This window comes from Amblyomma mixtum, chromosome 2 (assembly GCF_055824585.1).
Source record: "Amblyomma mixtum isolate Tamu chromosome 2, ASM5582458v1, whole genome shotgun sequence".
NCBI lineage: Eukaryota > Metazoa > Arthropoda > Arachnida > Ixodida > Ixodidae > Amblyomma > Amblyomma mixtum.
The window spans coordinates 252,365,620-252,392,224 of record NC_143013.1 but is presented as its reverse complement, the minus strand read 5'-3'; the positions used below and the strand labels follow the sequence as shown (position 1 = coordinate 252,392,224).

At 45.6% G+C, this 26,605-nt stretch overlaps 1 protein-coding gene and 2 long non-coding RNA genes across 4 annotated transcripts in view; 2 read left to right on the top strand and 1 right to left on the bottom strand.

Annotated features, from left to right (window-relative positions):
* The window catches only part of LOC149363524 (death-associated protein kinase 1-like), a 168,866-nt gene that overhangs the window by 10,447 nt on the left and 131,814 nt on the right, over window positions 1-26,605 (top strand). The window lies entirely within an intron of this gene.
* Window positions 4,629-7,018, bottom strand: LOC149363526 (uncharacterized). Its single transcript, XR_016289086.1, has 2 exons — window positions 6,980-7,018; window positions 4,629-6,874 (listed from the first exon to the last, which is right to left on the bottom strand). It is a non-coding gene; the product is annotated as an uncharacterized LOC149363526 (long non-coding RNA).
* Window positions 7,929-18,098, top strand: LOC149363525 (uncharacterized). 2 transcript variants are annotated; one of them, XR_016289084.1, is made up of 4 exons: window positions 7,929-8,069; window positions 11,245-11,397; window positions 15,110-15,232; window positions 18,017-18,098. It is a non-coding gene; the product is annotated as an uncharacterized LOC149363525 (long non-coding RNA). The 2 variants fall into 2 exon arrangements; XR_016289085.1 differs by having other exon boundaries at window positions 17,489-18,098.

Below are 26,605 nucleotides of genomic sequence, written 5' to 3'. Positions count from 1 at the left end.
TAAAAATATCAGCTATAATACTTCCGACACCGGTGAAATTATATTGCCTGCTCAAGACGAGATAGCAGGAAGGGTGGTTCGCACTCAAGTCACCGGTATCCTTCCGGTACTTTTGCGATGAAGCGAGGAGGCGAGGTGGCTTCTTCACTTCAGGCTGAGTGCCCAGATTACCCTGCGTTCGGTGACACTAGCGACAGCCTTAGCAGTACACCAAGACTACAACCTAAGCGACAGAGACCGTAGTCATGGGGCCTACGATAACGCCAGCCATCAAATAAAGTTTTCTTCAGTGCAGTCCGCTATAGAGTTATCGATGGGGTGACGAACGAATCGCAGTCAGTTGCACTTTCATCAAATTCGTTCCCCCATCAGTCAACCCATATGGGGGAACGAATTTGATGCAAGTACAACTGACGGCGATTCGCAGCTTTAAACAAACAAAGAAGAGTTGAAGAATGCACTCTAACGTTCAGATGTATCATCATGGAAGCAGTGATCGGATTTCGCATGCATGGCACACATGGCGCGCATGTGGTCCAGCCTCATGTGACGAACCTCAGGCGGAGCGTCGGGAGAGTATAGTACTACACTAACGGAGGTTAAGCGCTCGCAGGGGTCGGAGAAGGGGGGGGGGGGGGGGGAGTATGACGTAAGCGCCGGGGAGTAGGTCACGCCGAAGTGATGCGGTCGCCGCACGCATCTCTCTTCTTTTCCTCGAGAGCAACTTCCTCCGCCCGCTGTCACGCTACGAGGGGGCGACGTGTCTTCTGCCGTGCTCGCACGTAACGGGCGGTCACGTCGAGTCATTACCCTCTGCAGGCTGTGAGATGGGCTCCCTCTCTGGGCCTCGCGCATGTGCCCGCCCGCATATAACACGAAAGGGGCAACGGCGTGATGCCGACTGAAGAGGGCGTAATTGGGAGTAGGGCGTTTCGAGACGCTGCCCTTCTTGACATCTCCGTGCGCAGGGTTGATTCGACTTCCTGCTTTCCTGCTTCGCCGTCGAGCAGTTTAATTAAAGAAACCCGTGCAGCCGCTCCCGGATGTCATGAAATGGCACGGGGCACTGATTGCCTCATGAATAATATATTGCATTGCATGTCGCGTCGTTCTTCTGTACACATCGTAACCCGTGATAACCCACTTTCTTCTCTTCACCTTCTCCAGAGCACAGTAGCGGGCCGGATAATGATCCCTTTGGCAGATCACTCTGTATCTTTCTCTTCCTCTCTCCACAACACGTGTATTGGATACTGTGTTCATCACTCATAATCATGATCGACCTCTTTTTCAGTGCGAAGTCTGCAGACTGTGTCAGATGTTCCCCGTGCACAAGTTCGAGCAATATGAAAGGATCGCACGAAACAAGTTTATTTTTACATATATGCGTCGAGCCTGACAACTGCTTACGTAGGAATGAAAGAAAGAAATGTGCCTCTCACTTATACTTGGGGAGTAAATGTTTACAGCTGGCAAATTATCTCTGCTAGAAAAGTGTATACGGGGTAGTAAAGGACCCTTTTGCATCGACCTGTATCTCGCGTTGCGAGGTAGCACATCAGCCTCTCGAGTGCATGCCGCCGCCCCGGCGGTTTCATGGCTCAGCCGCTCAAACACCGGTCTTGAAATGTGGATGCTCAAGGTTATATTATCGGCTCGACCGACGTCCCATCGTCTTCTTTCCTTCGTCCCATAATGACCTCGCTGTGACGCACAGTTAATAGGCGAGCCCGTGCCGAACGTTGGCTGAACTCTTGACGCCGTCCATATATGCATTTTATGCAACTGTCTCCTTTGTACACGATAAAGGCTGTCTGAAGGAGCAGCATTTATGTTGTCCCGCATCAGCAAACCCTGGAGTGTTGACAAGGAGATCTGTGAGGAGACACAGGCCCCGTCAGTTGGCTCCATTGTATGTTGCAGAAAGATGGCGGATCGGTACTGCAAATGCCATGCATGCCGCCAAAGAAGACTCCTTTCGTTAGCAAAACAGAAGGCTTGATAGGTCACTATGGGCCTGGTATGGAACGGGAAAAACAAGTTACGCTGGTGTGGTTTCATTTATATTTTCGTATACTCATGGGAGCTTAGCCTGCGCTTAAAAAACATGCACTGACTGCCACCTTTACAATCAGAACTAGGTTGATGTCTGTAGGAAGTCCACAGTAGGTGTCTAGACTTTCAGTGTAAGTTCTTGTTTGGTTGGAGCCTTTGGAACTCCGAACACGGATATACTGTTTTGATGTAGGGCACTGGTGTGGCAACTTGTTGCGCGTTCACGTCTTATACCGCTTCACGTTCATACCCATACCTTCATAGTGATGGTTCAACAGCGCAGACACACACAGACCACACCTTCTGTATACACCTTCTGGGTGTATACACATACATGCCCGCCAGGAAATGTGAACACTGCTCTGTAACGCCGTAGCACACCGTCACCGCCGTACCGTTACCGATACTGTTATTGTCAGACGCGAACTGCGCATGCGTGTCATCGTCTAAACAGCGCAGGCGAAGCTGGCTCTGCCGATGCCCGAACAGTAACGGTATATGCATATATTAGAGATCTTCCAACAAACGAGTCGGACCACTCCCCTTTCTATAGCGGAAGGAACTGCACCCAGTTTTTAAACCGGGTAATTACCATGGGCTTGGCATTCGTTTTTACTAGCGTTCCACTAGTTAGTATTGGAGGAGGCTTTTCGCTTAAATTCGGCACGCCGGACGCACGAAATACGCCCAAACCGGGCATATAATCTTGGTGATCGAAACATTAGACTGTTTATAATCCGTCCAAACGGGCTGGTCCGGAGATTGCTTCTGCTTGCCTGGACTCCGGAGGGATCCTGTCCTCTGGAGTTCCTGCCGTTTTCCGTTCTTCCGGGTGTTTGTGCGCGCGATTCCTTATCGCTGTTGCGGCCCGTCGCGGCGCAGTTCCTTGACCCTGCGCGGGGGACTCCTCTTCCTTCTCGGTGCCTTATCTCGATGGGTGGCCCGACCGCGATTTCCGAGTTGCCGGAAGGGAGACAAAGACAAACAAGACAACAGAGCCCCGGCGCCGTGGGAGCCGGCAGAACGTTGAGTTGTATTGCCAGATATCACGCACTGTGCGCGCTGCATGGGGCAGCCGAGTTGGACGCGGTCGATAATGCTCCTTACTGGGCGAGTAGGATTTTTTCACATGGAAAGCATAGCGTGACAAATGTGCAGGCAGGGAACGACTGGAATAGTGGATCACGTCTGGCGAGATGTATTGCTTTATTTCATTTTTGAACTTTGGCGTGTTCGAGCTCGAACTTTACTATCTGTATATCCGTGCCTCGGTGTTGAATAAATAGGCAGTTGGAATAAATACGCAAATAAGTGATGTGCAGCCAAAGCAATTTCCAGCTGTTGAACGATAAGAGGTAATGGCATGCGCGTCATCGCGGCAGCTAGCCGAGAGTGCCAGACTAGCTGATTTATTCGTATTGCTTTTTGTAATCGAGTTCGACCACCCTTTCTCGCGCTTCAGATAAAGCTACCGCTGTGGGCCGTTCTGGCTTCAATTAGTGCCCTCATATATCTCTAGTTTTTCTTCTGTTCTTTTTTTGTTTTTCACCGAGACCGGCTGTCTCCAATTTCCGTGCTGATTTCAACTATAATAGCATGTAGCTTTTTTTTTTTAATGTGCCTGTTCCAGCGTACATCTTGGAACCGCGCGTGCAGTACAGTTCGCTTTGCACAGCAGTAAAGTTGCGCGTCATCTCCATCTTAATTTGCGCAGAGCTGACGCGCGAGCTCAAGAAACAAGAAGACAACGTGTCCTGGAGACGTTCGCTATACACTGCAAAAAAATTCCGTGAATGTTACGTACAAACTCTCCATAACAGAACGAACGCTTGCACTGTTGCATCTCAAATGGAGGGTCCATCCGTAACACATTCGTGAAGGTGGCTGGCCGTATTATGCATTTTCTGAAACGTATTACTCGCCGTAACTGTTGGCCCCCGGACTAGGCACCACATGACGTCCCATTTCCGATCTGTGTGGTTTACTCTTGTTCAACAATGTCCACAAACTAGCATGGCGAAAATGAGATTAACCCCATGTGCAAAGGTGAAGATCCGAGGGGGGGTGATAATCAAATGAGACCCAAGTGACGCATAATGTTGTTTCAACGTTGAGGGATTGCTACAAATTGTAAGCAACATTAAATAACAAAGGACTTAATTTGCTATAACTTTAAAAGAAGAACGTTGACTTCATAAAAAAATATTTTCACCATGTTGCTAACCACATGACAGGGTAACAATTAATAAATGCAATTAATAAATAATTTAGAAATGCAGCTTAATGAGGTCAAGAGATAAAAAAAATTTAGACACAGACAATGGTTAGACAACTTCTCTAAATTGAAACTGAACACCAGCTGAAAATACATTACAAACATGATGAAAGTGCACAAGGTGAAAGCCGAATTTCCGTCTGCCGTCTGATAAGGAAACGAACCACTGAGAAAGCCCAAAGCATGGGCAAACAAATTTGTGAATGCAGTGCAATGTAGCAGTCACATCTTTGCTACACAACCATCAATCAAAAACGCTAACTCCTTCACGGATAACAAAAGCACAGGCGCAACAAAATATTGCTAATTGCAATGTTCAATTTATTAGGTACCTATAGCCGGCCATTCATGCCTGGTCTTCCTGCGGATAAATGAAACGCTGCAAAAAAGCAGTGAGCAGCCATAATTGCTGCAGTGACAAGGAGGATGTGCACCGTTGGTGCTGTTCCCTCATCCTGACTAGGAAATAATAGCTGTTTTTTCTGGAATGTACTCTGGAAGCATGAATTTCCTATCCACCTTTATTTAGCTTGCACTGACACGACCCATCATGAACTCTGCAGCTTTGACAAACATGCGGGCCAGTCGACAGCAACAGAAGACTGTAGAACCCTGCTAACTTACAAAAAAACCAGTGCTCAGAAAGAAAAATTATAAAAAAATGAGGAGTTCCTTACACGCACTATGTTTTATATGGTACTAAGAATGCGGCTAAGACATGGCATGAATATTGTTTTTTTCTGCTCAGTTACAAACTTTCTCGCCTGTGCTAACATATTACTGCAATGTAAATAATGAAACATGCCAGCATTGCACAACATGCTGTAAGACTTACAAAATACACCCCCTACAAGGCTACCACATGCCTCTTAGATGTGGCAATGTTTATATCTACCAAACTATCTAGACTAAAATGAGACACCAAGCCTCTGACATCTGGAGATGTGTACCTCCCATGCAATTAGAGTGATTGGAGATGCTCCTCATTGATGGCATTTCAGTTGCTAGGTGTGGAAGGACCAGATATGAAGGTGAACAACTAGACACCCACTTTTTAAGCAACGTCACAATGAGCAATGTGCCTTGGCTTTTCTTCCATCCAAAAAGTTTTATGTTCCATGTTTACGTAACTGCTTGCATGTGCTCATTTTGGCTTGCTGAGAGGTTCTTTTCTTTGTTAAACTAGCTTTAACTCTGGCCTCAGTCTTCTGCACCTTCTTAATTTTTTGCTAGTGTTCACCTTAAGTCATGTGTAAGCTCACGCAGATCTCTACTTTTCTACGTTTCCAACTGTCACGTCTTCTCTGCCTTTGTCATGCCCATCACTGCATCCGACGCCTTCAAGTATGCTGTGTATAATCACCTTAACTAATCTGCCTATTACACATGTATTTTTGTTAGCCACCCACTCCTCTATCTGGCGCTGATAGGCCCTGAGAGTAAATAAATGAATTGTAGTCTAAGCTAAGTCTCAGCAAGCATGCATTATGTTCAGTTTATTTTACCATGTTTACCAGTAAGAGTGGACGGAAAAAAGCTGCTAAGTGGAGCTTGACATGCCTCTCGCCCCTACACTGGAAAGCAGCAGGCAAGGCATACATAACCACTAACGACAACAGAACATGCCAAGTGTGAAGTAAATCAGTAATGTTCCTCGCATTTATCACAGGGCATACTCTCTGCTCAGTAATTTATTACCCCCTTAGACATTCTGCAAGGAGTGTATACAATGATGTGTCACCACAATACAATGAGAATCATTAACCCTGTGCAAATACAACAGCAAAGAAATTTATGCCCAATAAATGCACTGCTTACATGCAACCAAGAGGCAAGAATGGGACAACCTGGCACATTTATGGAAAATAAGCTCAAAATAATAAAGAATGACATTTGAGCAGCCGCTCATTCCCCCCACCCCCTCCCTCAAAAAAATATGAAAAATGGTCCTCTTCACACGGCACGTTTGAAAGATGCGGCTGTAATGTTTGCGACAGTTCCACTACGTGTGAAAATCGGATATAAATAACGCCAACGCATGCGGTTGGAAGCGAGGCGCCAGGGCGCGGGCAAACAGTAATCGTCTTCAGGTGTCGACTGGTTCCACCTCCTGAGGGCCGCTGCTCGACGAATACCACTCATGGCCACGTTCACATCCAACAAGCTTGTAATAAACATTAGACAGGTGTTTATCATGACGCAGCAGCAGCTCATCAGTGCTATTGGCCAGTGCTGAATTTTTTAGCTTGATAAACGAAATCATCCACCGAAACGCGTGTCGACCGTTCCTCGCCAGATTCTTGCAGTCCCACGAGGGTGAGCAGCTTTTCCGCCGGCTTCGTCTCCTCTTTAGTGCAGGGCCACTGTCATTGTGACGCACATTCTGCACGGTCGTTTTACTATGCATCGATGCCGCATGAGACAGCAAGCGGTCGTACACTCCAATGCGGCGTACGGGCCGCACACATACACACACCGTAACGACAATACAGCGCGCAGGACGCACGCAGCGAACACGGAAGAACAAAAACCGTTCTAAAGCACCTGCTCACTCAACACCGGGCCGCACACATACACACACCGTAACGACAATACAGCGCGCAGGACGCACGCAGCGAACACGGAAGAACAAAAACCGTTCTAAAGCACCTGTTCACTCAACACCACACATACTCCGCAATTCCGCGCATGGTTCCGACTGCGGGCTTGGCTAGCGCTTCGACTCGTCATGGCCAAGCTGCAAGCCCTGCGCTCTTGTGGTAACAACGCTCATGAAACGAAAAGAAAATTTTAATATGTAAAACCATTCAAGTTGTCAGCTAAAAAAGCTACGGTAAAATTAAATACATCTGATATGTTTTCAAGGTGGTGCGCTTTTGCGGACGCGAATACGCGAATGGGGCTATAAATTTCCCGTGCATCTCTGCTAGACACCATAGCTCTGCAAATGGCATCGTGCTCGGAGTTTGCGCGGCTGACTTGCCCGCATGAATTTTACTTCCTCCGTGCACACATGCTTGGTGAGGTGAATGGTGGTCGGTGCGAACAGTTCGAAGTTTAATCGACTGAAAATTGCTCAAGGAAAGTCAGCGGCATTGCATTGCATCACGAGTGACTGGCGGCAGCCACACGGCATCGTCTCCGGTTTCGTGAACTTGTGAGAAGGTGAGCAATTTGTTCTCAAATTTTGAAAGCGGTTTTTTGTTTGTATTGTAACCCTGTGTCTCGTCGCATGTTATGTTCACGGTAACATCAGCACAACGTGCATGCGCTTTCTGTCTCTATTTGAAGTAACATTGGTCGGTCAGCGTAAACTTTTCGATTCAATTAAGCACAAGCTGTCCATGTTGGTAGTGCGTGTTGAATGTGCTTGTCCTGTCCGCTCTCCCTGTGTTCTGCGTGTTTTTCTGTGCTCCGTTTTTAGATGGATCGATACCAACTAGCCCAACTTTCTGCTTTACTGAACTCTATTTGAGATCATTCTGCGCTCGAGATGGTCTTCTGGTAATTTATTTATTACCAGGTATAGTCTAGAGATTTGGAACCGTTCATCCCACTGCATCAGTGCTGAAAAGCTGTTTTGTGTTCATGCATCTGCTGTCCTTAAACTTTTCGGTAATCATTCGCATGGTTCCTTTTGATCTGGACTACCGGCTACTGTTGCAAGGGACGCCTCGCAGCAGAGCCCCTGGGGACGCCCAGTGGGTCAGCTGTTTGTCCAGGTGCCAAGTTACCAAAGGTACCATTCCAGACATTTTTTTTTTCTGTTCATCAACCTCATATTCCTTGCAAAAATTACAGTATGTAATTGGGCACTAAAAAAAATTGGTAACTTATACACATTTCAGGACAGTTCAGAGAAATGAAATGAAAATTGGTTTTTGAGGAAAGAAAATGGGGCAGTAACTGTCTCACTTCTCTCGGTGGACTCCTGAACCTAAGGGAAGGAATAAACGAGGGAGTCTAGAGAGAAATGCACATGCAGCATCAGTATTCTCTCTGTAGACTTTTCGAGACCTGGATTCATTCCTTCTAGGACAGTGCCAAGCAGTAGGTGAACTGCACACAAATTTATTTTCCTCAGGTGCAAAGTAAAGAGTGAAAATGTTGTAAGACAAATGTCTACCCTGTTTCATTCTCACTGCATTTGCTCAAAGCATAATATGAAATCCTGTATTTCTTATACCCTGGTTTCCTTTACTTTGAGCAGTAGGTATTGACAATGAACATCAAGGCAACTCCACTCTCATTGCTTATTGCTGCTTTTAGGTTTCCTCCATGATTTTCTGTTTGCTCAGTCCTGGCCTTAACATATTTTCTTCTGCTGCTTAGCTTCGAACTACTGGCTAGGTTACATGGTTCTGCTACTTCTATGTTCACTGTGAGGTTTGAGAGCTTGTTGCTTTGTTCTTTTTTTATAAGCATCTTTGTCTTCTCGAGGCTGATTGGCAGTCCGGAACAGAGACCACATGCATTGTTTATGTTTAGATGATGACATGATAGCCTAACACATCGTATCGTTGCCATTCGAGCCCCCTGTGTACTTGCTTTGTTGCACTGGGAGCAAAAAAGTTTAGTGGAAGTCGCAATGAGGCGCACTTTTGTTTAGACTAGTGGCAAAGGTTTACTGTTGCTTCGCAGTATAGTGCTCCCACCTGTTGCGCACGAGCATTTAGATGGCTGTTAAATACTACTATCAAGGATTTAGCCATTGTAATGTCGCAGGTCTGTTGTGTAGGATTTCAGATCATTGTCTTGCACTGTCCCCGAAGCCTGTTGTGTGTCAGTTACGCCACTATGCTGTTGTATTTCTGTCCAGTGTAAAAAATATTTTCTGTGATTATGCTACACGCACAGGTTCATGGGGAAGTAAATATTTTGTGTCGCTTCAACCGGGTAATGCTTCAGAATGAACACATGCAAAAACCCATGCTGTTAAAAGCCTTGGCTTGTGTAACCCAAGTGTGAGGAGAATACTATTATGGCAGGGATTCTTGCATTGCAACCTTTTAAATTCCTTTTTTGTAAAAAGAATGACGAGAGGTTTCATGAGTTACAGCTCTCTTTCATTGCTTGCTCAGAGAAAGCGTTTATTGTAAGTAAGCAGTAGTGGCTTTTTTCTATTGTTCAAGCAGCAGCGTCAGCATGCTTCATCATTTTTGTATTGAATGACTGAAGGTGCTTCCAGAGCATTGCCTTCTTTTTTTCTTGTTGTTTATTCAGCATGCAATATTGTGTCTATAGATTGCTCTTTAGCATTATTTTGCGTTCTCCCAAGCAAATTTTAGGCGACCAAATTCAGAAGCACCTTGTATTGGCCTTACATGCTCGCTATTAATGCAGAAGTAATTATATGCCACACTAAACACCAAATCTACATCCTTCAGAGTGGGTCTAGAAGCTTGTCTCCAGACTCTTGCCTTCAAGGAGTTTTTGCAGGTTTCATTTATCTGCTTGGTGTTGGAAGTGACAGCCTTGACTGATAATGATGAGCATTAGACACACATTATGCATTTACAGTTAGGCCGGAACGAAATGCGAACATACATGTGCAGTACTTTTCTACTTTGCAGCGAGGTATACATTTAGAAAGGGTTCATATATGTGTATTAGGTAGATCTCTTAACCAGAAACAGGAATCAGGCTAGCTGCATACTCAAGCTGAAATCACACAGGTGAAATATTTTGTCTTGTTCATAGGCACTGTTTGCATTTCATTCCAGCCTGATTGTGCACTACTGCCATAGCAGGTACCCTATCTAAACGAGACACTGTCTTGTGGCAAATCATGCGCATATGTTTTAGACACGTGTGTGAAGAAATGTGCAGCTACAAACATTGCATACTTGGTTATTCATAATGCTTTTTTTTCTCATGTGCATAGAACAATGATCAGCTACATTGCTTGCTTTGTTGTTCTATTTTTCTGCTAATATTAAACTACATATTAATCTCAAAGACCCGATGTTCGACTGAATGATCCTTCTGTGTCCCACTAGGAAGGCAAAAGCATCACGCCTAGGGCTCATTCACCGCCCTTCACCCCTGTTTTGGTTTCAGTCGGTCAGTTATGCTATTAATGAATGTAATCACTTTATAGGACAAGTATATATGAAAATATATTTTGGGCTAAATGAGGTTAATTATGCTATTAATGAATGTAATCACTTAATAGGACAAGTATATATGAAAATATATTTTGGGCTAAATGAGGTTAACAAGTTATCCACTGTGCACAACGGTATGGTTGGTCTTGTACATCTTTACTTGGGTGTTAACGTTTCTTTTGTGGTTGCTGTCTAAATAACTTTGCCTACCTATTGTATCCTAAGTCCTTTTATGCCCGTCTTCCTTCCTACTGGCTCTCTCCCTTTTCAGTCATTCCTTTTTCCTTTAAACTGGCGATTGGTCACAAGCCTGCTGTGGGAATGGCAGCTAGCACTAGGCCCCCTTTTTTTTCATTGAACCTGCACTGCTAATATTAACGCTAATAGTACTGTATCAGTATTTATGTGATACTGCATTTTTTGTTATGCATAAATAGTTGGCTAAGCCAATGGTAGCAGTGTTGAATATCACAATATATCATGCATATATCTTGCATGCAATATCAGTATCAGTTTATTCACTTTGGATGAAGGTTATACAAACAGGGTGATAAAAGCATCTGGGCCCTTAGCAAGCTGCTAGTTCGGGCCCATGCAATAAGTGCACAATATAGTGTACCCAGGCGTCAACATAAAAAAAAAAGTGTACATTTTATATGAATAGAAGATGTTACACAAAACTATATCAGTATATTCACTATTACGCTACCCTCTATTTCTTTCAGCTCGGCCGTTTGGCTGTCGATATTTTGTGCTGCTTTCCTAGCTTAGTCCACTCAAACTAAAACTTTGCGTTCTGTGTTGCAGGTAGAATCTACAATGAATGCCGCACTGTGTCTTGTAAGCAGGAGGCGGTGTTAATGGAGCCATGAACTTTTCTTGCGGATGACTGGCGTTGGCCTTATTATGCACTGAACCTCAAGTGTGAAGAGGAAAATGTCGTGTTGGATTTCTGCACAGGTGAGACATCTTGGTGAATCTACCAGTGCGAAAGACTAGACAAGAGACAAGACAGCCGCTGAGTCGCGGCCATAGTTTATTGAAGTGAATAGGGAATACATGAAGAAGCCAAGCAACACCACAAACCACACAATTACAAATAAGCATACATGACAACATGAGTCAATGCCCCTGAACATTCCCCTGATCGAGATAGTCCAATTCATTGCGTGTTAGTGCGATAGACAACACACTTGCACATTAGTCACCGAGTCGTAAGGTGTGTCTAGCCTCAATAATCTACCATTTAATCTTCTCTGAATTTACTGCCAAAATGTGTGCTGCCAAAAGAAAAGGGTAGCAGCCTTCACATCCCTTGCAATATACAGAAAAGTTAGAACCCCTACCCTCTTGTGCTCCTGTAATCTTACATTGATACACCTTCCAGTTTGACCTATATAGACCCGACCACAAGATACAGGGTCTGATACCATGTTCATTTTACAAGGTACATATACATTTCACTCCACATGTGTACTTTTCTCTAGCCACATTCACAGAATTATTCTTAACAATTTTACATATTTTAAACAACTTATTAGGGGCCAAGAAAATCGCTTTTCCATCATACCTTCTGGCCGCATTTTTCAATTTGTGCGACAATCTATGTATGTACGTTAACACAACCGGTCTTTTGGCATCTCGCTGGCTGGCCCCGGCCTGATTGCGCCGGTCGCCGTGAAAAGCTTTCGGCTTCCTTAACAATTTATTGTATGCTCTTGCAAATAACATGGTTAGGAAATCCTGCGTTCATTAACCTAAAGTGTACTCTTGGAAACTAGTCGTCATGCTAAGAAAGCATGACTTCATCAATTCTGAGTCCAGGCTTGACAGTCCAATGCTATCTTTCACTAGCTTGTAATAGCCAACCTGTGTCCAAGTAGCAGCTTAACACTCCTGGGTGAATATCACCAGCACACATGGTGTGTGCAGATCAACTTATCAAGGTAAGGTCCAGAAACCGCAGCTCCTTTTGTGGCGACATTTGCTCCAAGGTAAACCTAAGACAAAGGCCTTGCTCCTTAAACAGATTGAGAATATGTTCACATCCCAAATTATCAGAACATTTGTAAAAGACCAGAAAATCATCAACATAGCAAAAGATTTTTTCCCCCAGTCCATGCAAGTCCTTGACAATCATTCTATACACCCTACTTAAAATATCTCTTAGCACAAGGCCCATCTTCGAACCGCTACATATACCAGATTTTTGAACACATACCACACTGCAGTACTCTACAGCCATGCTCTTAAAATAAATGCTATTCACTAGCATGCTCTTCAGATGAATTTCAGAAAAGGGTTCTTGCAAAATTTTGTCTGGTTATTTGCAAAAGCATTTGTCTACTTCGCATCTTGAAGATCGGTTTCTTGTACTCAATTCGCAGCGCGGTTGAGTATCTGAAGAATGGCAATCCAGCAGATTGTCTGGTGGTTAGTGTCGATGTAGAACTATTTTATTCCATCCCGTATGAGGACCTTATGAAAAGCTTGTGAATGTGTATATCGGAGCACAATGATGAGCTTGTGTTTAGGAACAGGTGCGTAGTAGTCTTTTTTTGGACTTACTTCCTTTTATTTGAAGAGCATGTTTCTGGAGTATGGCTGTGCGGCATATGTTCAAAAGTCTAGTATATGTATCGATTGAATGCCTCTGTGCTAAGTAATATTCTCTTAAGCAGGGTGGATGGAGTGATTGCCAAGAACTTGCATGGGCTGGGGGAAAATCTTTCACTGCGTCTGATTTTCTGGTCTTTTACAAAAGGTTGCGATAGTGTGGGACCTGTGCATATTGTCAAGTTGGTTAAGGAGCAAGGCCTTTCTTTAACTTAGCATTTCCTTAGAGGAAATGTCCCATCAAAAAGAGCTGTGGTTTCTGGGCTTCACCTTGATGTTCTGCACATGCCATGTATGCTGCCGATATTCACCCAGGAGTGTCAAGCAGCTACTTGACTATTGGCCGAACTATTCTAAGCTAGTGAAAGATAGCATTGCGTCATCTAGGCTAGGCTCGGTATTGATGAAGTGATGCTTTCACAGCATGACAAGTGGTCTCCATGAGCAGATTTTAAGGCTTACGAAAGCATTATTCCCCAACCATGCTATTGCAGGAGTGTGTGATAAATTGTTAAAGCTGAGCGTATAAGATTGATCAAGTTGGTCAGACATGCTAAAGGTAAGAATGGCATAGCATCATGTAACGAGGACAGCAGGAGAGCACACACGCATTAGTGCCAACCTTGGAGCGGATACAGAATCCAAGAGCGTGTGCTTGACATTCAGCGTTGGCAGTCAAGGGTCGGGCTCATTCAATCTTGAATGTTCAAATCAGTGTTTTCTCATTTCCTTGACTGCCAGTGCTGATTGTCAAGCACGTGCTCTTGGATTCTGTATACACTCCAAGGTTGGCACTTGTGCGTGTGCTTGTTGTCCTGCTGTCCTTATTACTTGATGCTGCGCCATTCTTCTCTTTAGCATGTTAAAGCTAAAACCCTTTCACAGGGATTGGCAGGATACGGCCAGGGCCAGCCATTGAGATACCAAAAGATCGACTGTGTTACTGTACATACGTAGATTGTCGCACAATTTGAAAAATGTGGTCAGAATGTATGACGCAGAAATGGTGCTTTTGGCCCCTAATAAGTTGTCTACAAACTGTAAAATTGTTAAGAATAATTTTGTGAATTTGGTCCGGGAAAAGCATATGTGCCTTGTAAAATGTATGTGGTGTATCGGATACTGTTATCTTGGGGTTGGGTTTATGTTGGTCAAACTCGAAGGTGTGTGAATGTAAGACTACGGGAGCACAAGAGATATTTGGATATTGGTAGGGGTTCTAACTTATCTGTACATCGCAAGGAATGTGAAGGCTGCTAGCCATTCCTTTTGGCAACACTTATTTTGGCGATACATTCGGAGCAGATTAACCGGAAAATTATCGAGGCTAGACACATCTTATGACTCGGTGACAAATCTATGAGTGTGCTGTCCATCGTGTTCATATGCAACGAGTTGGACTATCTAGATGAGAGGAAAGTTAAGAGCGATCTTTTACTCATGTTGTGGTATAGCATATCTGTAACTGTGTGGTTTGTGGTGTTGTTTGGCTTTTCTATGTACTCCCTGTTTACTTCAATAAACTTCAATTGCGAGTCAGCGCCTGCTTTGTCTCCTTTCTTGTCATTGTCTCGTGCTGGTAGGTTCACGTACTTGCAGAGTAGATTCACTGAATTGTATACTTGCAGAGGCTTGTGAAGAAAAACCAGAGGAATTTTCTTTCCTTTGTCTGGAATGGAAGTTAAAAATTTTTTTCGCATTGCTAGATGGTTGCAGCATGAAATTCCATTCTGGAAGGGTAAACCCACTAAATTGTACATTTTGTGTGCAAGGGTACTGATGCTTGCATGAAACTGAAAACATTCGTCCAGGCTATCTGGCTAGCTTTCTTCTTCCTTGTGCCCAGATTTTTTTAAACAATACTTTGTCAGATTTATTTTGACCAGAATTTCTAACATGTTAATTATACCACATTTTGTGATCATATACAACAAAATTAAAACATGATGATCACTGGTGTATGGTTTAGTCTGGGGTAGAATGATGAGAAGTACCTAGTATATAGTAAAATTTAATATTACTAGTCTAACATAAACAAAATTGCTCTTTTTTTTAGTGGAAAATTTTGCTACCAGAGAGTCGGAGCGGCATGGCATGATGAAGACTTGGACAATGTGCATTCCAAAGTACCTGTATTCATGTCGGCACGAGAGCTTGCGCACAGTGCTTCAAACAGTTGGTGAGTACCTTGGTGCTGTGCTTCTGCTTAAATAGTTAGGTAGATATTTTATTTTAAATGTGCCTGAACAGCCAATTGGCCTAAACGAGTGCACACTAAGTCAATACAAACACCATGACGTGAACAGACATAATACAGAAAAATGGTCACAAATACGATGATAATAATAGTAAAGAAAAACAAGCATAATGAATAAACAATGAAAACAGCAAATTAGGCAAATATTTCTGTGTCATAAAAAGTTGAATTGTGTTATTTGCAAACGAGTCATTGGTGAAATGGCATGCATGTCAGGATAAAATCTATCATAGCATTTGGTGGTTTTTCCCTGAGGCACACGAAATCGCAGTGACATCAATAACGGCTCACAGTCAATAGAGCCGAGCACAACTTTATGTAGAAAATCCATGTCATAAAGAGTAGACATACCAAGGTCTGCTAGAAGAAAGTCGTGGTCTTAAACGACAGCGCTCAATATATCTATCACAAAGGATGCATACAATCTTCTGCTGAACATTTTCGATTTCATCGCCAGAGGTAACAGAGGCACTATTCTAAGCTACTGATGCAAACTCAAGACGTGGCATCACGAGAGCACAGTAGCCAAATTATGTTTTTAATCTGAATAAGAGTGTGTATCTGAAAATTTGAGCAAAAATTGAGTAGCATTTAGATATTCTTGCACGAAATACCACTGTTAAAATTGGTTATAAATGATATGTCTCACATGTACACTTATCTGCTGAATATAGTAAGCATGGCTTGCGACCTGAGTGCCTCTGATGTATGAAAAAAATGGCCAGGTTACTGCATGACGCGTGGAGCAACCCAGTGTAGCACATTCAGGCTTCATGGAGTGGAGAATGAAGGCAGTAATAACTTTAAGAACAGAAAATACAGGACCAGGAAGCTGACAGAACACACTGACACTCGGTGCATCAAGGGCATTATGGAGTTGCCTGTCGTGTCGTGCAAGATGGAGGTCGCACAGACAGATGTTAAACATGAGTCGATGCAGATACCTTCTGTCATTACGTAGTACTCACTGCAGAACTCAACAAAAAAGAAGCAAAGGTAACAGCTGAGCATGGCCAGACTCTTGTGCTTTCCTCCGCAAGCAATCTGGAAGCACAACTCTTCGAAGTCTTTTATGCTTTCACTCGACATATACATCACTGCATGTGTCGAGGAAAAGTACATACCCTTAATGTCAAATGACATAGCACTTACAGGACCCAGTAACAGCTTACTGAGGTGTTCTGATGCATCTACAGGGCACCTCATGAGAGATTCTTAGGCTTCAGAGCACTCAATCTACAGGGCGCCTCATGAGAAATTCTTAGGCTTCAGAACACTCAGCTCTTGCAGAAATTGTTTCAAAGTTTGTTGCCACATGGACCTCTTCGTAATAATGACCCTAAAAGCGAGCCTTCCTTTAGTGTCACAAAAAAAGGCCTAGGACATGGGTCTTCTTTGCTCCTTCATTAGAACCAAAATGTTTGCGAGCGAGATCTTTCACAGATATGGAATGATTTCATGAAATGTCAAAGGGAAGACTGAAGCTGTGTGAAGCAATACCAGCAACAGCCCTGCCGCGGTGGCTCAGTGGTTACGGCGCCCGGCTGCTGACCCGAAAGACGTGGGTTCGATCCCGGCCGCGGCGGCCAAGTTTCGATGGAGGAGAAATTCTAGAGGCCCGTGTGCTGTGTGATGTCAGTGCACGTTAAAAAACCCCAGGTGGTCGAAATTTCCGGAGCCCTTCAACACGGCGTCCCTCATAGCCTGAGTTGCTTTGGGACGTTAAACCCTAATAACCAAACCAAGCGATACCAGTTACAAACACATCACAGCTGTTGAAGAAGCTGAAAGATTCATGCCTTCATCCTTTTTCTACATCAGACACATGACTACACTTTGTCTTTCTGGGCCATCATTTTGAAAAGGTTAACATGGCAGCGGCCTTCGGTTAAATTTCTGCAAGGAGCCCTTTGTGGAAACTTAAGCATCTGTTCCTCGTGAGGCGCACTGCAGAGATATTTGAATACCTTAGTGAGCTGCAACCAGCACCTGTGGCTGCATTTTCACTGACATCAGAGATTAGTACATTTTCGTGCAGATGCTGAGATAATGGAAACTATGACTGAAAGCATAAGGTTTCGGGGAAGTATGCTTCCTGATTGCTTGTGGGCAAGTGCTGGGTAACCACCAATCCAATGGGTACAAGCTTTCTCCTCACCTGGTGCTCGTCTCCTTTAGGGTGAAATGCCTGCCAAATGGTTCGTTGCCCCACCTTGAGATGAAGAAAATACCTTGTGCCATGGTGCTCTTTGTCCTCAGATTCCCTCGCGCCATCAAAAATCAATCATCATCATGCTTGTGGGCAAGTGTCTGGCCTTTTTCAGATGTTACCAATGTTCCTTGCTCACTAAGTTGTGCATTGGGTACTATGTAATGAAAGGCATCTGCATTGAATTGTATTTGGCACCCATCCTTAGCTACTTTATATTTGCACAAAATTGTAGACAACCGTAAAGACTTTCATGCACACAGTGGTGTCCGAGTAAGCGCATTTTGTCTGCTTCTTCCTGGCCCTGTGGTTTCTGCTGTTTACTGTTATGAGAAATAAATTTTAGGCAATGAATCATGTTGGTTTGGTTCTCAGTAAATGGCTTTTACAAGCTTCTACGAAAGCCGATTGCTCAATAGCGGATGGTTCAAATGTATTTGTGAAATTTATAATAGGTGTTGTGTGGCTACTAAATGAGGATTTTTTTGTCTTTTCAGATGGATCCGAAAGCAATTTTTAGAGGTACAATGTGTGCAATTTGTCATGAAAATAAAACGTATGTACTTGTACTCAACCAAACACTTGCCACTCTTTCATTCTAAGTTGCATTCTTTGTACGTGTGCAATACATAAAATGCATGAAAGTCTTGTACATAATACTTATTTCCTCGGCCTCTGGACTGCTATATCTGCAGTGAACGTTCTGGGCAGAAGCTATACACAGATGCATGTGCATGTACTACCGTATTTTCCGGTGTATAAGACGCACCCCTGTATAAGACGCACATGCCATATATGCAGGTTGTCATTGAAAAAGTTGGTATATAAGACGCACTCGTGTATAAGACGCACCCCAATTTAGCCAGTTAGGCTAGTGAGGCTTAATTAAACACGCTTAATTAAACATTGTTAAGCAACGCTAAGTGATCGAAAAAGGCAACACTCACGCCATACCCGCCCACGTTTTAGAAAAAAGAAAGAACGAAAGAGCTCTACCATATGTCCATAATAACATTTTATTTCTACTTAAAACCTTCGAAGTCTTCATCTTCGAATGTGCTATCAAAAAGTTCGCCCATTTCTGGAGCCAACGCGGCTGACACATTCTCTTCTCACTACATACACGGAGCAAAGAAAGTTGTAAAGGGTGGCTAAAAAAGAACGCCGGCTTGTCTTGGCTTGTCCAGACAATGGTGAGAAACGTGTTTGTCGCTATATTTTGGCATTTCACATTACTTTTGCTTGGGGCCTCGGAAACAGTGCGTGTTTGTGATCCAGGAAGTCGTCATCCCCGTCGTTTCATGATAAAGATTACTTAAAAAAGTGCCGCATGGCGGTCCATGAATTGAAGTATTGACCGTGTTGCAACCGCGTCATTGGTAGTGATATTTTTTCGGTGGAAAAAACTTGAACAAGAGCCTGAGTAATTTCTGAACTCGCAAAAAAAGGAAAAATTAGCATATACGACGCACCCTTGTATAGGACGCATCAGCAAAATTTTTGAAAAAAAGCCGCGTCTTATACACCGGAAAATACGGTACTGAAAGTATTATCGAGAGCAAAAATAACAGACCCCTGCCAGCGCGGGCCGATCTGTGCCAAACTGCATGCAAGCGCCGCTTGACGAAGCACTCCAGATGCTGAGACGAGCGCAGTGGCACGCAATGCGTAGCGCTCCTCGAGATGGGCGCACGCCACTGCGCTGGTCTCGGCACTAGGAGTGCTTCGTCAGGCGGTGCTCACATGCAGTTTGGCGCGGATCGGCACGCGTTGGCAGGGGTCTGTTATTTTTGCTCTCGATAGTACATAATTACAATGCAGATTATTTCCGTTCTAGATCAGATGACTTCCAAGTGAACGGAGGAAGTATGCATACACATTACGGGACCTTTAATAAGAACACAACAGAAGCATTCGTTGCAAAGAAACGATTTCATTCTCGTTCATAGCATAGCGTAACTTTCCGTTACCAAGAATGTGACAACCGTCGGACGGAGTCGCTGTATTCACGTTGCGGAAAACCCTCCGGCAACGCATTACCAGCAGGTTTCTCTGTACTGAGGAGCATTTTTTTTTACAGTGTAGCTTTGATACACGCGCTCTGTACACGCGCTCTGTGTCGCTGTAGAGGTGGCGCTTTGTATCCTAAGGTGACACTTCAAATCCCTTCACGGGCTATGTACATTGCGTTTCGTACTTAGAGGGAACACGAGAAAAGGTCAAACTGGCTCTTAAGCAGATAAAAGTATAGGTTTTACCGCGAAGCAGGAGCGCTGCCTCAGGCTCCGCCTCTCTATAGCTCTCTTAGTTTTTTCTTTCTTTTTTTCACTTCGCGATGTAACCTATACTTTTCCCTGCGTTAAGAACCGGTTTAACCTTGTCTAGTGTTGTGTTTAAGTGTTGTCACGTTGGTGATAAGCGGCCAAGGGTCAACAGCGACGTAGCAGGACATGCGCTTCCAGAACACTCCCTTATTACAAATTTACTCCACCTTGGGAGATTCCCCTAGACATTTGACCAACACTTCTACGACACACATTTCTTCCTCTTCTTGATTGGCGCCTTCGTCTGCACGAGCGCTTGCGTCAGTATGACACATACTGTACATCTGTGGTCCAGCGCAAAGCAAACCATTACGAAACAGACAAGACAGGAGAGCCGCTGACGCTTCCCTGTTCTGTCGCTGCTGCGGCGGCTGCGTTTCGTTGGAGGAAGAACGCAAAAGCATTAATGTATTTAGATCGAGGTGCACATTGAACAGTCGCTGGTGGTCGAAATTTGGAGCGTATACCCACCACGGCATGCCTAAAAGCCCACACTGTTGCTTTGGCTCCCATAAATCGCCCCCCCCCCCCCTCCAAAAAAAAAACAAAAAACACTGTATTTTGTCTTGCCGCTGCTCCTGTCTTCATCGGCACCTGTCCTGTGTGTTTGGTACAGTCTTCTTTCGCATTTATCCTGTCAACACGAACCAACTACACAAAGAAAAAGACATATGAGTGCTCTAAATTTTTAGATTTAGCGCTCACTCTGATCCGAAAATGCACAAAATGAAACTTGACGCTCCACAAAACGGGTGATCAGTCCACGGTCTGTGGTCTCTTTGTAGTCATAATCTGTAAGGTACGAACAGTTGCTTTCTAAGGGAACAAAGGAACTATAGAGGGAGGTTTACGCATGCGGGAAATAAAACTATAGGGAGGAACCGTTACGTCATGAGGTCGGCATTTGCAAACCAAGTCATTTTGAAGCCGTTCAGGCCTTTCTTCTTTCTCTCCCCGGGCACGCCAAAGTCGGCCCCACGCGAAGGCTGAGACCCCGCGGCCCTGACCAATAAAATGCACCACGGGCTCAAACGTGGGACCGGCTTTCACCTTTCTTTGTGCTCATTACTATAGCTTCGAAACTGTCAAGTGATGCTCCACGTTGAGTTTTTCTTCCTCCACGGCTGCTTGCATGCCCTGAGGTGGTGCCTCATGATGTCACGAAGGCGCTTGACAGCAGCGGCACAAGTGTCGTGTCGCCGGCCTTGAAGTCTCGATTCTTGGGAAGGGCTTCGCGCGATTTCTGTATCACATTCCGCACCAACGCGCGAGCGTCTCGGAGCTGCGAAATCGCAGCGAGGCCGTAAATATAGTACCCGACACAGAGGAGGAGCGGCCCTCGCGGGGGGTCCCAACTCCCACGAACCTGTCGCGGGGTGGGAACGCGCCTCGCACGGTTGATTTGCGGCGCGCTGCTCGCGGCGTCGGCGACAGGTGGGGCGTTGGAAGAGCGTCAAAGCGAGGCGCGGGACACTTCCGCGTGAGAATGACGGAAGACGGGGACGCGTGGTGTTCCGAACCAGCGAGCAGCGCCTGGCGCGGGAGAGCGCGGCGGTGTAGCGGAAATGCCGGTCTGCAGCAGCCGGCCGTGGCTCAAGTTTCGCGTATAACTTTTGGTGCCTGCAGCAGAGCTCGTGGAAGGAGCGCCACGAGGAATCCAGGTTGCGCAAGACGTGCAGCGAGGTCGGGTGTTTGCAACTCATAGGAGCATGGTGGACAATGAAGTGTTTCATATGCATGACCCATATCTCATACGGCGCATATATGTGACGTAGCCCATGTGGCGCATGCATATGACATCACCCATGTGGCGCATGTATATGACATATCCCATGTGGCTCTTTGGGGCACAACCCATATGCATGTCACATATATGTACCATATATATACGGTTCATTTTGGAGCTTACCTAAAGGGTGAACAAACGCCCTGCATTTTCGTACGAGATATTAGTGTTGTAATTTTTTAACAAGAAAAGGCGCGAGAAAAATATGGGATCAGTGAAATAAAGGACAAGGAACGCAACACAGATCGAGTACCGAACCAGCGCACATTGCAACCTTATGACCACGTGCTGGATGCACAATAACTCAGTGCACGTTAAAGAACCCCAGGTGGTCGAAATTTCCGGAGCCCTTCACTACGGCGTCCCTCATAGCCTGAGTTGCTTTGGGACGTTAAACCTCAATAAACCAAACCAAACAATAACTGTAAGCCCACGTTTCCGATATTTCCTTCTACCACTGGCTTAATGATGCTGATCGCCCAAGTGCTCTTTTCTGACGCATTATTTCTTGTGACGTTGACTCGGCTTTACGACGCGGTGCCGATGAGTTTTGGAGGATTTGATGAGCGTACCGATGCGTTACCTTGTCGCTGGCGGTGCGCTCACGCCTACCAGTGTATGGAGACATTTTTTGTGCCTTATGCGCTATATTGTCACAATTTTCGCCAAGGTGCATTCGTCCTCGCGTATAGGATTTGTTGCGGCGCGTATACGTGTACTCACTCTCAGGAACGATCCTTACACGCAACGCAGTACATGAAAGCATGTTGCACTAGACGTGCCACTTGCTTCATGTATTTTCGTAGATTTCTGTGTTGGCTTTTCTCCGTTCGGCTCCATCTGCATTCATTAGCAAGTGGTATTCTTGGGAGTACCTGTACTTGGTCGCAGGAGCGCTTTCCATACATACACAGCGAATGTGCCTGGTACATAGTATTCGAACAGAATGCTTCGGCGCTATACGTCGCATAAAAATTCAGCAGCGTTTGTTCAGTGCAGCTGTATAAGTCGAGAGGCATGTGGGAAGTCAGCTTGAGTTTTCCATCGAGCATAAACATCGTGCATGTGTAGCAGTAGTACTTGCAACCAATGTGTAGTAAGTTGGTGCAGATTCGAGAACGTGATGAGAAAAAACACAGCGTTGACATGGAACACAACGCCCTGTTTTGTCTTCTTCTTATGTTCCTTGTCAGTGTCTTGCTTTTTTCGCCTTGTTGTTGAAATTGGAGACGTTGACTGGGAAAACATGAACAAAAAAAAAAAAAAACCCCCCCAGTCCGTCGTTCCCACTGACAGTGCATACTTCACTTTGTCACCTCTTTGCAATTCGTGCATGCTTCATGTGATTCGAAACATCGCACGAGCTGTCTCTCCGTCGCTACAGGCGCTGAATAACAAAAGCAAGATGAGCGTCAAGTGTCTGTGTTGTGTTGAAGTTTCTTGTTGTCACTCCACATCCCTCAACGGAGACGAAAGATCTAAACAAGAAGCCCTATAGTTAGTATGTTCGCCTCGTGGGTAGAAATGTAGTCACGTCACGTGGGGTCAGCTTAGGCGTAACGCGGTTACGCTGAATGTTGTTTTTCTTGTCGCCCGCTCGTCGTTTCCTTACGGGGTGCAGTCACCGCGGTGCATATGCACGCCGCATCTCAGCCATCGTCCACCGCGCGCGTATAAGGTTTCCTCGCCGGCTTCGTGTCGCAACTGCAGGTCCCGTTATTCGCTTATCCCCGCTCGGCCCGCTTTTCTGCTTCTCCGTGCTGCGAACGGGCGCACATTCCTGTACGGAGTCGTTGTCTCCGAGGCGCACCTGCATGCATGCAGCAGCTGCTGCTGCCTTTCTCTCCACGCGCAGTGTGCGACTTGTTCTTTCTCTCTTTTCTTCGTGATCTCCTCTTGGTTCTTTCAACTCTTCGGAACGCGTACGCCCGGGCTTTGGCATCTACAGGCTCGGGCGGGCCAGATCTCGGCGTAATCCGGCTGCATTCCGTGTCGTGAATGGCGCCAGCAGCTAACGGACTATTTACACACTTGAGTCAAGGCAGCCGTTTGGAGGAGCGTTCATTAGTACAGGCATTAGCTTGGGCTTGTTAGTGTTGAGTTGATGCGTGTTTTGTACATTATAGTGCTCTCGGTGGTAACTAGATGAAAACAGATATGTTAGTTGTTAGCTCTCTCTGCATGGGTCCTCATGCCTGGGAAATCCTGACAAACGCCTCTAGGCTGCCACCAGGTGCCAGGTGGGGCTGGACACTCAAAATCATCCCATTGATTTTCTATGGCCGTTAGGAAGCAGTTTAGGTGAGTGCAGGAAGCATTTCATTGGTCAGATTTGGCAGCGAGGAGGAAGAGCCGGCCGTGATAGTCACCGCGTTCGATCAGAATCTCTCGGGAGTGTCTAATTTTTTTTTAATTACAAGTTTTAAAAATCCCCATTCAGTTTAGCGGTGTTCACTATACTGGAGGCCAACAAGATGACGCTAGTTCCTGATGCCCATGAAAGCTGGGCATGCGGTTCCCTTTGGCTGACGCGAATATGTTGAACAAGGACTGAGCTCTTCCGAGGTGTGCAGCACCTCACAGTCCGTCTGTCTTCAGAGAAAAACGAAATGGCGTCACCACTGCAGAACGACGGGATGGCCTCCTCCAAAAGGAATGAAGCGTTGTCGTGTTCACCATCTCGCCACTCAGAGAGAGAGAGAGAATCTCAGTATGCGTTCAAGATCCGGGCCGCTGTTTTGAATGACTGGGTTGAAGGTGGAGTTGGACGCGGTATGATGAGAAGGAACCATATGTGGTGACGAGATCCTGGCATGTGGTATGTTGGCCTCGCGAGCCCACTTGCCTATTTGCTGTTGATTTTTTTTTGTTTTGTTTGGGTGGTGGTTTGGGTGGCTTAGTCAGCTTTTGTTGATTACATGACCCTGAGGACAACATTCCGACAACACTTCTGGGTAAAGCAATAACACAGCTAAAACGTGGACGGAGATCGAAGATCTTTACACCTTCGCTCTCGAGGGCGAAGACGCATCTCTTGGCGCCGGCACACGTCTACCAATCACAGCGCGCGTAGGAGGCGAAGACGCAGTTCTCTGCGGAATGCGACGGAGGCGGCGCACCCTTCACAAACAAGCAGTTCTCGGTAGGTCGCTGCGCTGCGCGCTCACTGTTGTGTGGCCGCGGATTTTGCGAAAACGAGAATCGCTCGATCACCGCCATCGTAGCGGAGTGCCGCGACACACTTGACTTAACGATTACCGTACTGCTTTTTTTTTTTTTGTAATTCACTACTGTGGATTGATTGGTTTGGTGTATAGTTTATTCTCCACCGGTTCGGCGGGCGAAGCCTGCCCTCACGTGCTTCGGCGCTGCTCAGGTATTCGCAATTTGCATCGACCCTCGCCTGCCACGCGGTCTGTGCGTGGACACGGATGGAGGCACCGTCTCAGCCTGGTGCGCCCGGCGCTAAGATGCATTGTACCCTATGGGCTGAGAGGCGTCCGGTTCGGGCGCGTGCACTGTGATGTATTGCGTCACCCTAGAGCTGTTTGCGCCGGCGCTATACGCGAATCGAGACCGCCACGCACCGCAGTACACAGGAGAAGGGTCACGATGAAGCGGTGCCTTAGTCAGCCATTCCTTATGCGGCGGCAGCGAGGCCTGTTTACGTACCACCGCCTTCGAGTGTACAGGTTGGCGATGCGGGCCACAACACAAGCTGCATTAATTGTCCCTCTTTTACGAACGCGTGGTGTCTTTCTTTCTAAGTAGTGTAGTCGGCTTCGTCTATGCAGCTCCGATTATGCGTAATGTAGCGAAAAGGGTTGCTTGAGATCCTTTCGTCTTTCACCAGTATTTTCGTTTTCAACCGTTCATCCCCAATCTATTTAGAAAGTGGTACTTACTATAGGGTGTTTCAGAAGGTAAATGTTGTGATTCTGAGCGTGCGTGACTCCGTCTGTTATGCCAATAATAATGTTGTATGCAGCGTGCGGGAATGAGGTAATGGTTCGACGTACTTACCACTTTGAGATGACGCATTTATTTCAAATTCTTTAAACAGTAGGTTGCGGAGTAATAGTAGTAATAGTAGATGGTTACGTCCCGTCTGTTATCGTTAAAATGCTCCTCACCAGACGAAAGCTGTCCCGGCGTTCTTTCGTCTGTAACTGCAGCTTACGGGGCTGTGTCATATACATGCAGAACGAATGGTTTCGAGGGCGCACTATGCGAGACGACGCCTGAGGCGTTTTGTTTTCAACAGCGCGCGAATCGATTTTTCGGTTTCACCGCACAAAGTCGTCGATGCGTGCAGTCTCGTTGCTCAGGCGAACTTCCGGTGGAAGGGTGTATACAAATAGGGCTGTGGCGTGCTTTACCCTAAATACAAGACTGCGCGAGTTTTAAATCCTCTCCAGGACATGACAACTTTTTCTCTTTTTTTTACATTATTATTTTATGCTCACATTTCACCATCTGTACTTCCCTTTTGTGCCTTAAACAGGTTTGCAGTAACCTGACCTCACATGAAGCCCAAAAGGTCTTTGACCCCAACAGACGTGCATGGTTAGCGAGTTCGTGCAGTCAAGACGTAGCGAGGTTCTTAGTTCTATCGCTAGTTGCACTTTCTTCCTCGTGGTTTCTCTTGCGCTGTTTTTTTTTCTTTTCTTGTCTGTTAAACGGAATAACGGGCAGCAGATGCTCCCCGCGTTTCGTTGCGTGCTCTGAGTGTAAAACCAGTTGCGCCATTATAAAAAAAAAAAAAAAAATTGGCACAGAGACCAGAACTTGGAGGAAACGATGCACCCCGAAGTACGTGGTCGTCTTCTGCGGTCTCTTTCGCGGGATGGGACTCGAAACAAGGCAGCGCTATAGTGCGTGAGCGCAATTCTGGAGGTCCATTAGGGGACAAGTCAAAAAGAAAAACGGGCAAGAAGCAGTACGAAAAATAAAAGAGAGAGAGAGAAGAGAGAAGC